Below are 12500 nucleotides of genomic sequence, written 5' to 3'. Positions count from 1 at the left end.
ATACATATGTCCGTTCCGTGGGAGCCACCGGAGATATGTCAGAGCCCGTACGCCCCCCGCACTCACCCTTAAAGGCCCGCAAGCCCTTGGGGTTCCTGCCGGGGGCGGGCAGCATACATATGTCCGTTCCGTGGGAACCACCGGGGAGATGTCAGAGCCCGTGAAACCCCGAAAGACAGACCCTTAAAGGCCCGCAAGCCCTTGGGGTGAACGTCTGGGGCGGGCAGCATACATACACCCCGGTCGGGAACCACAGGGAGGTGAGGTCAGAGCCCGTGAAACCCCGAAAGACAGACCCTTAAAGGCCCGCAAGCCCTTGGGGTGAACGTCTGGGGCGGGCAGCATACACACTCTCCACGGCGGGCCGCGAAGACTTAGCGGGCGCAGCCGCCGGAGCGGGCCGCCGACGAGGCCTGAAACGCGGGGTGCGGCCGGGACCGTTCCCCCCCTTGCATTTCGCTGGATGATCAGACAGTCGCAAAGAACCGTCTGAAAATCCCGGGCCAAGTCCAGAAAGTGTCCGTAAAAGAGCTAGCGGGGCCCAGCCACTTTCCTCCAGCAAGTGCCCTTAGCTCAGTTTTGACCTCTCTCATTGCACTAAGTGTCTTCAAAAACCCAGTTCCTGTATTTCCCCCGGCACCGTAGAGAAATGCTGACAGCCTGGAACACTGTGGCGGCTGCACACGGCACTCCCATGCCCGCCGCGAGCAGCCTAGCCCCGCCTCAGACCCGCGAGAACCGCCCATCGGCACACGGCCCGCTGTGCGCCCGAGCCGTTTGGTGTAAAAACTGTCCAAAAGTGGTTTCGACCACTTAGGAACATCGTAGAGACTCGAAATAAAAAGGATTTTGTTGGAAAAGCGATTCTGAGGAAGGCTGTGTTAAAATTAATTTCGGGAAATGTCGTTTACCCCCCCCCAAATGGCTCCGAAGTACCCCCCCCCCACCCCCCCCCTAAAAAACCGTGTTCCGGGGGTTTTTCGAGAAAACAAACACACGGGGTATATAGAGGGGACTGAGACGAATCGAATGACGTGCTTTGCAAAGAAATCGGGGGCTCACAGCCCCCCCAGGAGAGGTTCAAAAGTCGGAGGACTGGTCACCTAACTCCCATTGAAGTCAATGGGGGAAAAATGAAAACTGTCAAAAAGGCTTAAAATGGTTCAAAAACCCACTGGGGCAGTAGATAATCATCCTATTTGAATTTTAAAAGTCTTAGTTTGGCGAAAAAATACCTTTTAATAATTGTTTTAGGGGTCAGAAAAATCAGCTCCGGCTGCCTGGTCACCTAGGGGAGATAGAAAATTTTTCTAAGTTTTTCACTCGGCCGCCTGGTCCCCTAACTCGAAAATTTTAAAGTGCTCCCATCGGTCCCGGGATAGGGTGGCTGATAGCTGGGAGCCCCCTGAGCACTGCCCCGGTGTTAGTTTTCGGAGAAATGCCCCCGTTGATTTGTTATGATTTTTTTTCCGCCGGCCGCCTGGTCGCCCTAATGCAAAGTCAATGGGAGTGAGGAGATAGAAAATTTTTCAAAGTTTTTCACTCGGCCGCCTGGTCCCCTGACTCGAAAATTTTAAAGTGCTCCCATCGGTCCCGGGATAGGGTGGCTGATAGCTGGGAGCCCCCTGAGCACAGCCCCGGTGTTAGTTTTCGGAGAAATGCCCCCGTTGATTTGTTATGATTTTTTTTCCGCCGGCCGCCTGGTCGCCCTAATGTAAAGTCAATGGGAGTGAGGAGATAGAACATTTTTCAAAGTTTTTCACCCGGCCCCAAACGGCTCCAAAACACACTGGGGCTGTGGCTGGGACTCTCACCAGGACTGCCCCCTACTTTATTTCTGGATTAAAAAGCATTCTATATTAATTTTTCGATTTTTGGGACCCGGGACGCCTGGTCACCTAACTCCCCTTCTATCCCTATGGGGGGGGGACGGGGACATCGAAAACGCTCCCATCGCCGCCGAGGCACGCTGCGGGGACTCTCCCTACCATCGCCCCATGCTTCCTTTGAAGAATATATGACGTTTTTCAATTTTCACCGACATTTGAAAATCAAAACTTCAGAACATTTCATAGTTATTCTCAATGGGTTGTCTAGGGGCACACATCTCTAAACTGGGGGAAATGCTCAAAATGATTAAAAAGAAAAACAATGCCCCCAGACCCGGGGGGCTGATAGCTGGGAGCCCCCTGAGCACAGCCCCGGTGTTAGTTTTCGGAGAAATGCCCCCGTTGATTTGTTATGATTTTTTTTCCGCCGGCCGCCTGGTCGCCCTAATGTAAAGTCAATGGGAGTGAGGAGATAGAATATTTTTCAAAGTTTTTCACTCGGCCGTCTGGTCCCCTGACTCGAAAATTTTAAAGTGCTCCCATCGGTCCCAGACCCGGGTGGCCACGAGGTGGGACCCCCCTGAGCACTGCCCCGGTGTTAGTTTTCGGAGAAATGCCCCCGTTGATTTGTTATGATCCGTAGTTGCCGGCCGGCCGCCCGGCAGTGCTCTATCGGATGGAGCGTGGGCTGGCTATGGGAGATTTAGCGATTTTCGGAACCGGCCCCGATCGCCCCCCAAACCGGGTGGCCACGAGGTGGGACCCCCCTGAGCACTGCCCCGGTGTTAGTTTTCGGAGAAATGCCCCCGTTGATTTCTTATGATCCGTAGTTGCCGGCCGGCCGCCCGGCATTGCTCTATCGGATGGAGCGTGGGCTGGCTATGGGAGATTTAGCGATTTTCGGAACCGGCCCCGATCGCCCCCCAAACCGGGTGGCCACGAGGTGGGACCCCCCTGAGCACTGCCCCGGTGTTAGTTTTCGGAGAAATGCCCCCGTTGATTTCTTATGATCCGTAGTTGCCGGCCGGCCGCCCGGCATTGCTCTATCGGATGGAGCGTGGGCTGGCTATGGGAGATTTAGCGATTTTCGGAACCGGCCCCGATCGCCCCCCAAACCGGGTGGCCACGAGGTGGGACCCCCCTGAGCACTGCCCCGGTGTTAGTTTTCGGAGAAATGCCCCCGTTGATTTGTTATGATCCGTAGTTGCCGGCCGGCCGCCCGGCAGTGCTCTATCGGATGGAGCGTGGGCTGGCTATGGGAGATTTAGCGATTTTCGGAACCGGCCCCGATCGCCCCCCAAACCGGGTGGCCACGAGGTGGGACCCCCCTGAGCACTGCCCCGGTGTTAGTTTTCCGAGAAATGCCCCCGTTGATTTGTTATGATCCGTAGTTGCCGGCCGGCCGCCCGGCAGTGCTCTATCGGATGGAGCGTGGGCTGGCTATGGGAGATTTAGCGATTTTCGGAACCGGCCCCGATCGCCCCCCAAACCGGGTGGCCACGAGGTGGGACCCCCCTGAGCACTGCCCCGGTGTTAGTTTTCCGAGAAATGCCCCCGTTGATTTGTTATGATTATTTTTCGCCCAGGCGATGTGCCTTTTCATTTTGTTTTGCACTTTCCTTCATTCCTTGGTGCATGCTACCATCTAACGGACACATTTCGGTACTGCAGTTTGAAAGTAATTTCCCCGTCTAGGGATCTCTCAATGCCCTGGGCTGCGAAAGGAGGGCAAGGACACCCTATGTTCTCATGAGTGCAAAGCCCCCCCGGCTTCAAGGCATTCCAAAAGGAAAACCGGAGACACTGCTGTACACACACACACACACACACACACACACACACACACACACACACACAGAGAGAGAGAGAGAGAGAGAGAGAGATAGAGAGAGAGTAGTCACACAGTGGAATAAACTCCCCAGCGATGTGGTAGAAGCTGAAAGTTGGGGAACATTGTGATGGTCTATATTTCTTGGCAGATAATAAAAGATGCTCTTATCATGCCTCCGTTGATGTGTTATGATCCATAGGTTGCCGGCCGCCCGGCATTGCTCTGATCGGATGGACCGTGGGCTGCCTATGGCAGAGTATGGGCGATTCTTCAGCCGGCCCCGATGGCCCCCCAAACCGGGTGGCCACGAGGTGGGACCCCCCTGAGCACTGCCCCGGTGTTAGTTTTCCGAGAAATGCCCCCGTTGATTTGTTACGATTATTTTTCGCCCAGGCGATGTGCCTTTTCATTTTGTTTTGCACTTTCCTTCATTCCTTGGTGCATGCTGCCATCTAACGGACACATTTCGGTACTGCAGTTTGAAAGTAATTTCCCCGTCTAGGGATATCTCTCTCGTCTAGGGACACTGCTGTACACACACACACACACACACACACACACACACACACAGAGAGAGAGAGAGAGAGATAGAGAGAGAGTAGTCACACAGTGGAATAAACTCCCCAGCGATGTGGTAGAAGCTGAAAGTTGGGGAACATTGTGATGGTCTATATTTCTTGGCAGATAATAAAAGATGCTCTTATCATGCCTCCGTTGATGTGTTATGATCCATAGGTTGCCGGCCGCCCGGCATTGCTCTGATCGGATGGACCGTGGGCTGCCTATGGCAGAGTATGGGCGATTCTTCAGCCGGCCCCGATGGCCCCCCAAACCGGGTGGCCACGAGGTGGGACCCCCCTGAGCACTGCCCCGGTGTTAGTTTTCGGAGAAATGCCCCCGTTGATTTGTTATGATCCGTAGTTGCCGGCCGGCCGCCCGGCAGTGCTCTATCGGATGGAGCGTGGGCTGGCTATGGGAGATTTAGCGATTTTCGGAACCGGCCCCGATCGCCCCCCAAACCGGGTGGCCACGAGGTGGGACCCCCCTGAGCACTGCCCCGGTGTTAGTTTTCCGAGAAATGCCCCCGTTGATTTGTTATGATCCGTAGTTGCCGGCCGGCCGCCCGGCAGTGCTCTATCGGATGGAGCGTGGGCTGGCTATGGGAGATTTAGCGATTTTCGGAACCGGCCCCGATCGCCCCCCAAACCGGGTGGCCACGAGGTGGGACCCCCCTGAGCACTGCCCCGGTGTTAGTTTTCCGAGAAATGCCCCCGTTGATTTGTTATGATCCGTAGTTGCCGGCCGGCCGCCCGGCAGTGCTCTATCGGATGGAGCGTGGGCTGGCTATGGGAGATTTAGCGATTTTCGGAACCGGCCCCGATCGCCCCCCAAACCGGGTGGCCACGAGGTGGGACCCCCCTGAGCACTGCCCCGGTGTTAGTTTTCGGAGAAATGCCCCCGTTGATTTGTTATGATCCGTAGTTGCCGGCCGGCCGCCCGGCAGTGCTCTATCGGATGGAGCGTGGGCTGGCTATGGGAGATTTAGCGATTTTCGGAACCGGCCCCGATCGCCCCCCAAACCGGGTGGCCACGAGGTGGGACCCCCCTGAGCACTGCCCCGGTGTTAGTTTTCGGAGAAATGCCCCCGTTGATTTGTTATGATCCGTAGTTGCCGGCCGGCCGCCCGGCAGTGCTCTATCGGATGGAGCGTGGGCTGGCTATGGGAGATTTAGCGATTTTCGGAACCGGCCCCGATCGCCCCCCAAACCGGGTGGCCACGAGGTGGGACCCCCCTGAGCACTGCCCCGGTGTTAGTTTTCCGAGAAATGCCCCCGTTGATTTGTTATGATCCGTAGTTGCCGGCCGGCCGCCCGGCAGTGCTCTATCGGATGGAGCGTGGGCTGGCTATGGGAGATTTAGCGATTTTCGGAACCGGCCCCGATCGCCCCCCAAACCGGGTGGCCACGAGGTGGGACCCCCCTGAGCACTGCCCCGGTGTTAGTTTTCGGAGAAATGCCCCCGTTGATTTGTTATGATCCGTAGTTGCCGGCCGGCCGCCCGGCAGTGCTCTATCGGATGGAGCGTGGGCTGGCTATGGGAGATTTAGCGATTTTCGGAACCGGCCCCGATCGCCCCCCAAACCGGGTGGCCACGAGGTGGGACCCCCCTGAGCACTGCCCCGGTGTTAGTTTTCGGAGAAATGCCCCCGTTGATTTGTTATGATCCGTAGTTGCCGGCCGGCCGCCCGGCAGTGCTCTATCGGATGGAGCGTGGGCTGGCTATGGGAGATTTAGCGATTTTCGGAACCGGCCCCGATCGCCCCCCAAACCGGGTGGCCACGAGGTGGGACCCCCCTGAGCACTGCCCCGGTGTTAGTTTTCCGAGAAATGCCCCCGTTGATTTGTTATGATCCGTAGTTGCCGGCCGGCCGCCCGGCAGTGCTCTATCGGATGGAGCGTGGGCTGGCTATGGGAGATTTAGCGATTTTCGGAACCGGCCCCGATCGCCCCCCAAACCGGGTGGCCACGAGGTGGGACCCCCCTGAGCACTGCCCCGGTGTTAGTTTTCCGAGAAATGCCCCCGTTGATTTGTTATGATTATTTTTCGCCCAGGCGATGTGCCTTTTCATTTTGTTTTGCACTTTCCTTCATTCCTTGGTGCATGCTACCATCTAACGGACACATTTCGGTACTGCAGTTTGAAAGTAATTTCCCCGTCTAGGGATCTCTCAATGCCCTGGGCTGCGAAAGGAGGGCAAGGACACCCTATGTTCTCATGAGTGCAAAGCCCCCCCGGCTTCAAGGCATTCCAAAAGGAAAACCGGAGACACTGCTGTACACACACACACACACACACACACACACACACACACACACACACACAGAGAGAGAGAGAGAGAGAGAGAGAGATAGAGAGAGAGTAGTCACACAGTGGAATAAACTCCCCAGCGATGTGGTAGAAGCTGAAAGTTGGGGAACATTGTGATGGTCTATATTTCTTGGCAGATAATAAAAGATGCTCTTATCATGCCTCCGTTGATGTGTTATGATCCATAGGTTGCCGGCCGCCCGGCATTGCTCTGATCGGATGGACCGTGGGCTGCCTATGGCAGAGTATGGGCGATTCTTCAGCCGGCCCCGATGGCCCCCCAAACCGGGTGGCCACGAGGTGGGACCCCCCTGAGCACTGCCCCGGTGTTAGTTTTCCGAGAAATGCCCCCGTTGATTTGTTACGATTATTTTTCGCCCAGGCGATGTGCCTTTTCATTTTGTTTTGCACTTTCCTTCATTCCTTGGTGCATGCTGCCATCTAACGGACACATTTCGGTACTGCAGTTTGAAAGTAATTTCCCCGTCTAGGGATATCTCTCTCGTCTAGGGACACTGCTGTACACACACACACACACACACACACACACACACACACAGTGAGAGAGAGGGAGAGATAGAGAGAGGGAGAGAGAGAGAGAGAGAGGTGGAGAGGGAGAGAGAGATGGTGATAGAGAGAGAGTCGTCACACTCTGGAACAAACTCCCCAGAAGCTGAAAGTTGGGGAACATTATGATGATCTTTATTTCTTGGCAGATAATAAATGATGATCTTACAGAGGGCGACTTACAACACCAGTGCAAACATACAGCGAAGTACAAGGCATCAATCACGACAGAATCCCTTGAGTTAAAGCAGCAGATTCAGAATAACACACGTCCAAACAGACTGGAGAGGACCCTAAAACGAGCACGAAAGGTGTCGAATATGTGGCCTCCTCTCGCTTGTAAACTCTCTCGTGTTCCTGTCGATGGGGTCGGCGGCTCGGGGCAGCGGCCTAGCAGCAGCAGGCAGGCAGGCAGACCTCCAGGGCTGGCAGGCAGGCAGGCAGGGCTGTGTGGCTGGGGAGGGCAGGCTGGCAGGCTGGTAGGCCGTGCTGCTGCCAGGGCTGGAAGGCTGACCTCCAGGGCTGGAAGGCTGACTTCCAGGGCTGGATGGCAGGCAGGCAGACCTCCAGGGCTGGAAGGCTGACCTCCAGGGCAGGCAGGCAGGGCTGTGTGGCTGGGGAGGGCAGGCTGGCAGGCTGGTAGGCCGTGCTGCCAGGGCTGGAAGGCTGACCTCCAGGGCAGGCAGGCAGGCAGGCAGGGCTGGAAGGCAGGCAGGCAGACCTCCAGGGCTGGAAGGCTGACCTCCAGGGCAGGCAGGCAGGGCTGTGTGGCTGGGGAGGGCAGGCTGGCAGGCTGGTAGGCCGTGCTGCCAGGGCTGGAAGGCTGACCTCCAGGGCTAACAGGCAGGCAGGCAGACCTCCAGGGCTGGATAGCAGACCTCCAGGGCTAACAGGCTGACCTCCAGGGCTAACAGGCAGACCTCCAGGGCAGGCAGGCAGACCTCCAGGGCTAACAGGCAGGCAGGCAGACCTCCAGGGCTGGCAGGCTGACCTCCAGGGCAGGCAGTGCTGCTGCCAGGGCAGGCAGGCAGACCTCCAGGGCTAACAGGCAGGCAGGCAGACCTCCAGGGCTGGAAGGCAGACCTCCAGGGCAGGCAGGCAGACCTCCAGGGCTGGATAGCAGACCTCCAGGGCTAACAGGCAGGCAGGCAGACCTCCAGGGCTGGATAGCAGACCTCCAGGGCAGGCAGTGCTGCTACCAGGGCAGGCAGGCAGACCTCCAGGGCTGGAAGGCAGACCTCCAGGGCAGGCAGGCAGACCTCCAGGGCAGGCAGGCAGACCTCCAGGGCTGGATAGCAGACCTCCAGGGCTAACAGGCAGACCTCCAGGGCAGGCAGGCTGACCTCCAGGGCAGGCAGTGCTGCTGCCAGGGCAGGCAGGCAGACCTCCAGGGCTGGATAGCAGACCTCCAGGGCTAACAGGCAGACCTCCAGGGCTGGATAGCAGACCTCCAGGGCAGGCCGGCAGACCTCCAGGGCAGGCAGTGCTGCTACCAGGGCAGGCAGGCAGACCTCCAGGGCTGGATAGCAGACCTCCAGGGCAGGCAGTGCTGCTACCAGGGCTGGATAGCAGACCTCCAGGGCAGGCAGGCAGACCTCCAGGGCTAACAGGCTGACCTCCAGGGCTAACAGGCAGGCAGGCAGACCTCCAGGGCTGGATAGCAGACCTCCAGGGCTAACAGGCAGACCTCCAGGGCTGGATAGCAGACCTCCAGGGCTGGCAGGCAGACCTCCAGGGCTGGATAGCAGACCTCCAGGGCTAACAGGCAGGCAGGCAGACCTCCAGGGCAGGCAGGCAGACCTCCAGGGCAGGCAGGCAGACCTCCAGGGCAGGCAGTGCTGCTGCCAGGGCAGGCAGGCAGACCTCCAGGGCTGGATAGCAGACCTCCAGGGCTAACAGGCAGACCTCCAGGGCTGGATAGCAGACCTCCAGGGCTGGCAGGCTGACCTCCAGGGCTAACAGGCAGGCAGGCAGACCTCCAGGGCTGGATAGCAGACCTCCAGGGCTAACAGGCAGACCTCCAGGGCTGGATAGCAGACCTCCAGGGCTGGCAGGCAGACCTCCAGGGCTGGATAGCAGACCTCCAGGGCTAACAGGCAGGCAGGCAGACCTCCAGGGCAGGCAGGCAGACCTCCAGGGCAGGCAGGCAGACCTCCAGGGCAGGCAGTGCTGCTGCCAGGGCAGGCAGGCAGACCTCCAGGGCTGGATAGCAGACCTCCAGGGCTAACAGGCAGACCTCCAGGGCTGGATAGCAGACCTCCAGGGCAGGCAGTGCTGCTACCAGGGCAGGCAGTGCTGCTGCCAGGGCTGGAAGGCAGACCTCCAGGGCTAACAGGCAGACCTCCAGGGCTGGCAGGCTGACCTCCAGGGCAGGCAGTGCTGCTGCCAGGGCAGGCAGGCAGACCTCCAGGGCTGGATGGCAGGCAGGCAGACCTCCAGGGCTGGATAGCAGACCTCCAGGGCTAACAGGCTGACCTCCAGGGCTAACAGGCAGACCTCCAGGGCTAACAGGCAGGCAGGCAGACCTCCAGGGCTGGATAGCTGACCTCCAGGGCTGGATAGCTGACCTCCAGGGCTAACAGGCAGACCTCCAGGGCTGGATAGCAGACCTCCAGGGCAGGCAGTGCTGCTACCAGGGCTGGATAGCAGACCTCCAGGGCAGGCAGGCAGACCTCCAGGGCTAACAGGCTGACCTCCAGGGCTAACAGGCAGGCAGGCAGACCTCCAGGGCTGGATAGCAGACCTCCAGGGCTAACAGGCAGACCTCCAGGGCTGGATAGCAGACCTCCAGGGCTGGCAGGCTGACCTCCAGGGCTAACAGGCAGGCAGGCAGACCTCCAGGGCTGGATAGCAGACCTCCAGGGCTAACAGGCTGACCTCCAGGCCAGGCAGTGCTGCTGCCAGGGCAGGCAGGCAGGCAGGGCTGGATAGCAGACCTCCAGGGCTAACAGGCTGACCTCCAGGGCTGGATAGCAGACCTCCAGGGCAGGCAGGCTGACCTCCAGGGCAGGCAGTGCTGCTACCAGGGCTGGATAGCAGACCTCCAGGGCTGGATGGCAGGCAGGCAGACCTCCAGGGCTGGATAGCAGACCTCCAGGGCTAACAGGCTGACCTCCAGGGCTAACAGGCAGACCTCCAGGGCTGGATAGCAGACCTCCAGGGCAGGCAGGCAGACCTCCAGGGCAGGCAGGCAGACCTCCAGGGCTGGATAGCAGACCTCCAGGGCTAACAGGCAGACCTCCAGGGCAGGCAGGCTGACCTCCAGGGCAGGCAGTGCTGCTACCAGGGCAGGCAGGCAGACCTCCAGGGCAGGCAGTGCTGCTGCCAGGGCAGGCAGGCAGACCTCCAGGGCTAACAGGCAGGCAGGCAGACCTCCAGGGCTGGATAGCAGACCTCCAGGGCAGGCAGGCAGACCTCCAGGGCTGGATAGCAGACCTCCAGGGCTAACAGGCTGACCTCCAGGGCTAACAGGCAGGCAGGCAGACCTCCAGGGCTGGAAGGCAGGCAGTGCTGCTACCAGGGCAGGCAGGCTGTCCTCCAGGGCTGGAAGGCAGACCTCCAGGGCAGGCAGGCAGACCTCCAGGGCAGGCAGTGCTGCTACCAGGGCTGGATAGCAGACCTCCAGGGCTGGATGGCAGGCAGGCAGACCTCCAGGGCTGGATAGCAGACCTCCAGGGCTAACAGGCTGACCTCCAGGGCTAACAGGCAGACCTCCAGGGCTGGATAGCAGACCTCCAGGGCAGGCAGGCAGACCTCCAGGGCAGGCAGGCAGACCTCCAGGGCTGGATAGCAGACCTCCAGGGCTAACAGGCAGACCTCCAGGGCAGGCAGGCTGACCTCCAGGGCAGGCAGTGCTGCTACCAGGGCAGGCAGGCAGACCTCCAGGGCAGGCAGTGCTGCTGCCAGGGCAGGCAGGCAGACCTCCAGGGCTAACAGGCAGGCAGGCAGACCTCCAGGGCTGGATAGCAGACCTCCAGGGCAGGCAGGCAGACCTCCAGGGCTGGATAGCAGACCTCCAGGGCTAACAGGCTGACCTCCAGGGCTAACAGGCAGGCAGGCAGACCTCCAGGGCTGGAAGGCAGGCAGTGCTGCTACCAGGGCAGGCAGGCTGTCCTCCAGGGCTGGAAGGCAGACCTCCAGGGCAGGCAGGCAGACCTCCAGGGCAGGCAGTGCTGCTACCAGGGCTGGATAGCAGACCTCCAGGGCTGGAAGGCAGGCAGGCAGACCTCCAGGGCAGGCAGTGCTGCTACCAGGGCTGGATAGCAGACCTCCAGGGCTAACAGGCAGACCTCCAGGGCTGGAAGGCAGGCAGTGCTGCTACCAGGGCAGGCAGGCTGTCCTCCAGGGCTGGAAGGCAGACCTCCAGGGCTGGCAGGCTGACCTCCAGGGCAGGCAGGCCGGGCCCCCGGTGCTGCATCTCGGCCGCTGCCTGGGGCGGACCGGCCCGGGTGCCCTTGCGCTTTTTCGACACCAGGGGGCAGTTGGGTGCCATTCCGTCCCTCGTGTGGCGAAATGGCGGTACTGCACCTCCGCCTTTTTGCTGGAGAAAGTCCGCAGTCGGGACAATGCGCCACACGGTCCGTCGGCAGGAGGCCCGGGCCCGGGCACAACTCCCCGGTGGGGACGGACGCCGGGCTGGAGCTTCCCTTCAGCACACACACTCACTCACTCACTCTCTGACCGACCGACCGACCGACGGCTCCCAGCGCTCAGCCTGCAGGGCTACACACCCCGGTGGGTGCGGGCTCCGGGCTGGAGCTCTCCTTCAGCACACACACTCACTCTCTGACCGACCGACCGACCGACGGCTCCCAGCGCTCAGCCTGCAGGGCTACACACCCCGGTGGGTGCGGGCTCCGGGCTGGAGCTCTCCTTCAGCACACACACTCACTCTCTGACCGACCGAACGACCGACGGCTCCCAGCGCTCAGTCAGCAGGCCTACTCCTCCCCGGTGGGGACGGACGCCGGGCTGGAGCTTTCCTTCAGCACACACACTCACTGACTGACCGACCGACGGCTCCCAGCGCTCAGCCTGCAGGGCTACACACCCCGGTGGGTGCGGGCTCCGGGCTGGAGCTCTCCTTCAGCACACACACTCACTGACTGACCGACCGAACGACCGACGGCTCCCAGCGCTCAGCCTGCAGGGCTACACCTCCCCGGTGGGTGCGGGCTCCGGGCTGGAGCTTCCCTTCAGCACACACACTCACTCTCTGACCGACCGACCGACCGACGGCTCCCAGCGCTCAGCCTGCAGGGCTACACCTCCCCGGTGGGTGCGGGCTCCGGGCTGGAGCACACACACTCACTGACTGACCGACCGAACGACCGACGGCTCCCAGCGCTCAGCCTGCAGGGCTACACCTCCCCGGTGGGTGCGGGCTCCGGGCTGGAGCTTTCCTT

Source organism: Amia ocellicauda, unplaced genomic scaffold, assembly GCF_036373705.1.
Source record: "Amia ocellicauda isolate fAmiCal2 unplaced genomic scaffold, fAmiCal2.hap1 HAP1_SCAFFOLD_71, whole genome shotgun sequence".
Lineage (NCBI taxonomy): Eukaryota > Metazoa > Chordata > Actinopteri > Amiiformes > Amiidae > Amia > Amia ocellicauda.
The sequence above is the reverse complement of the archived record's forward strand: the minus strand, read 5'-3'. Positions refer to the sequence as shown.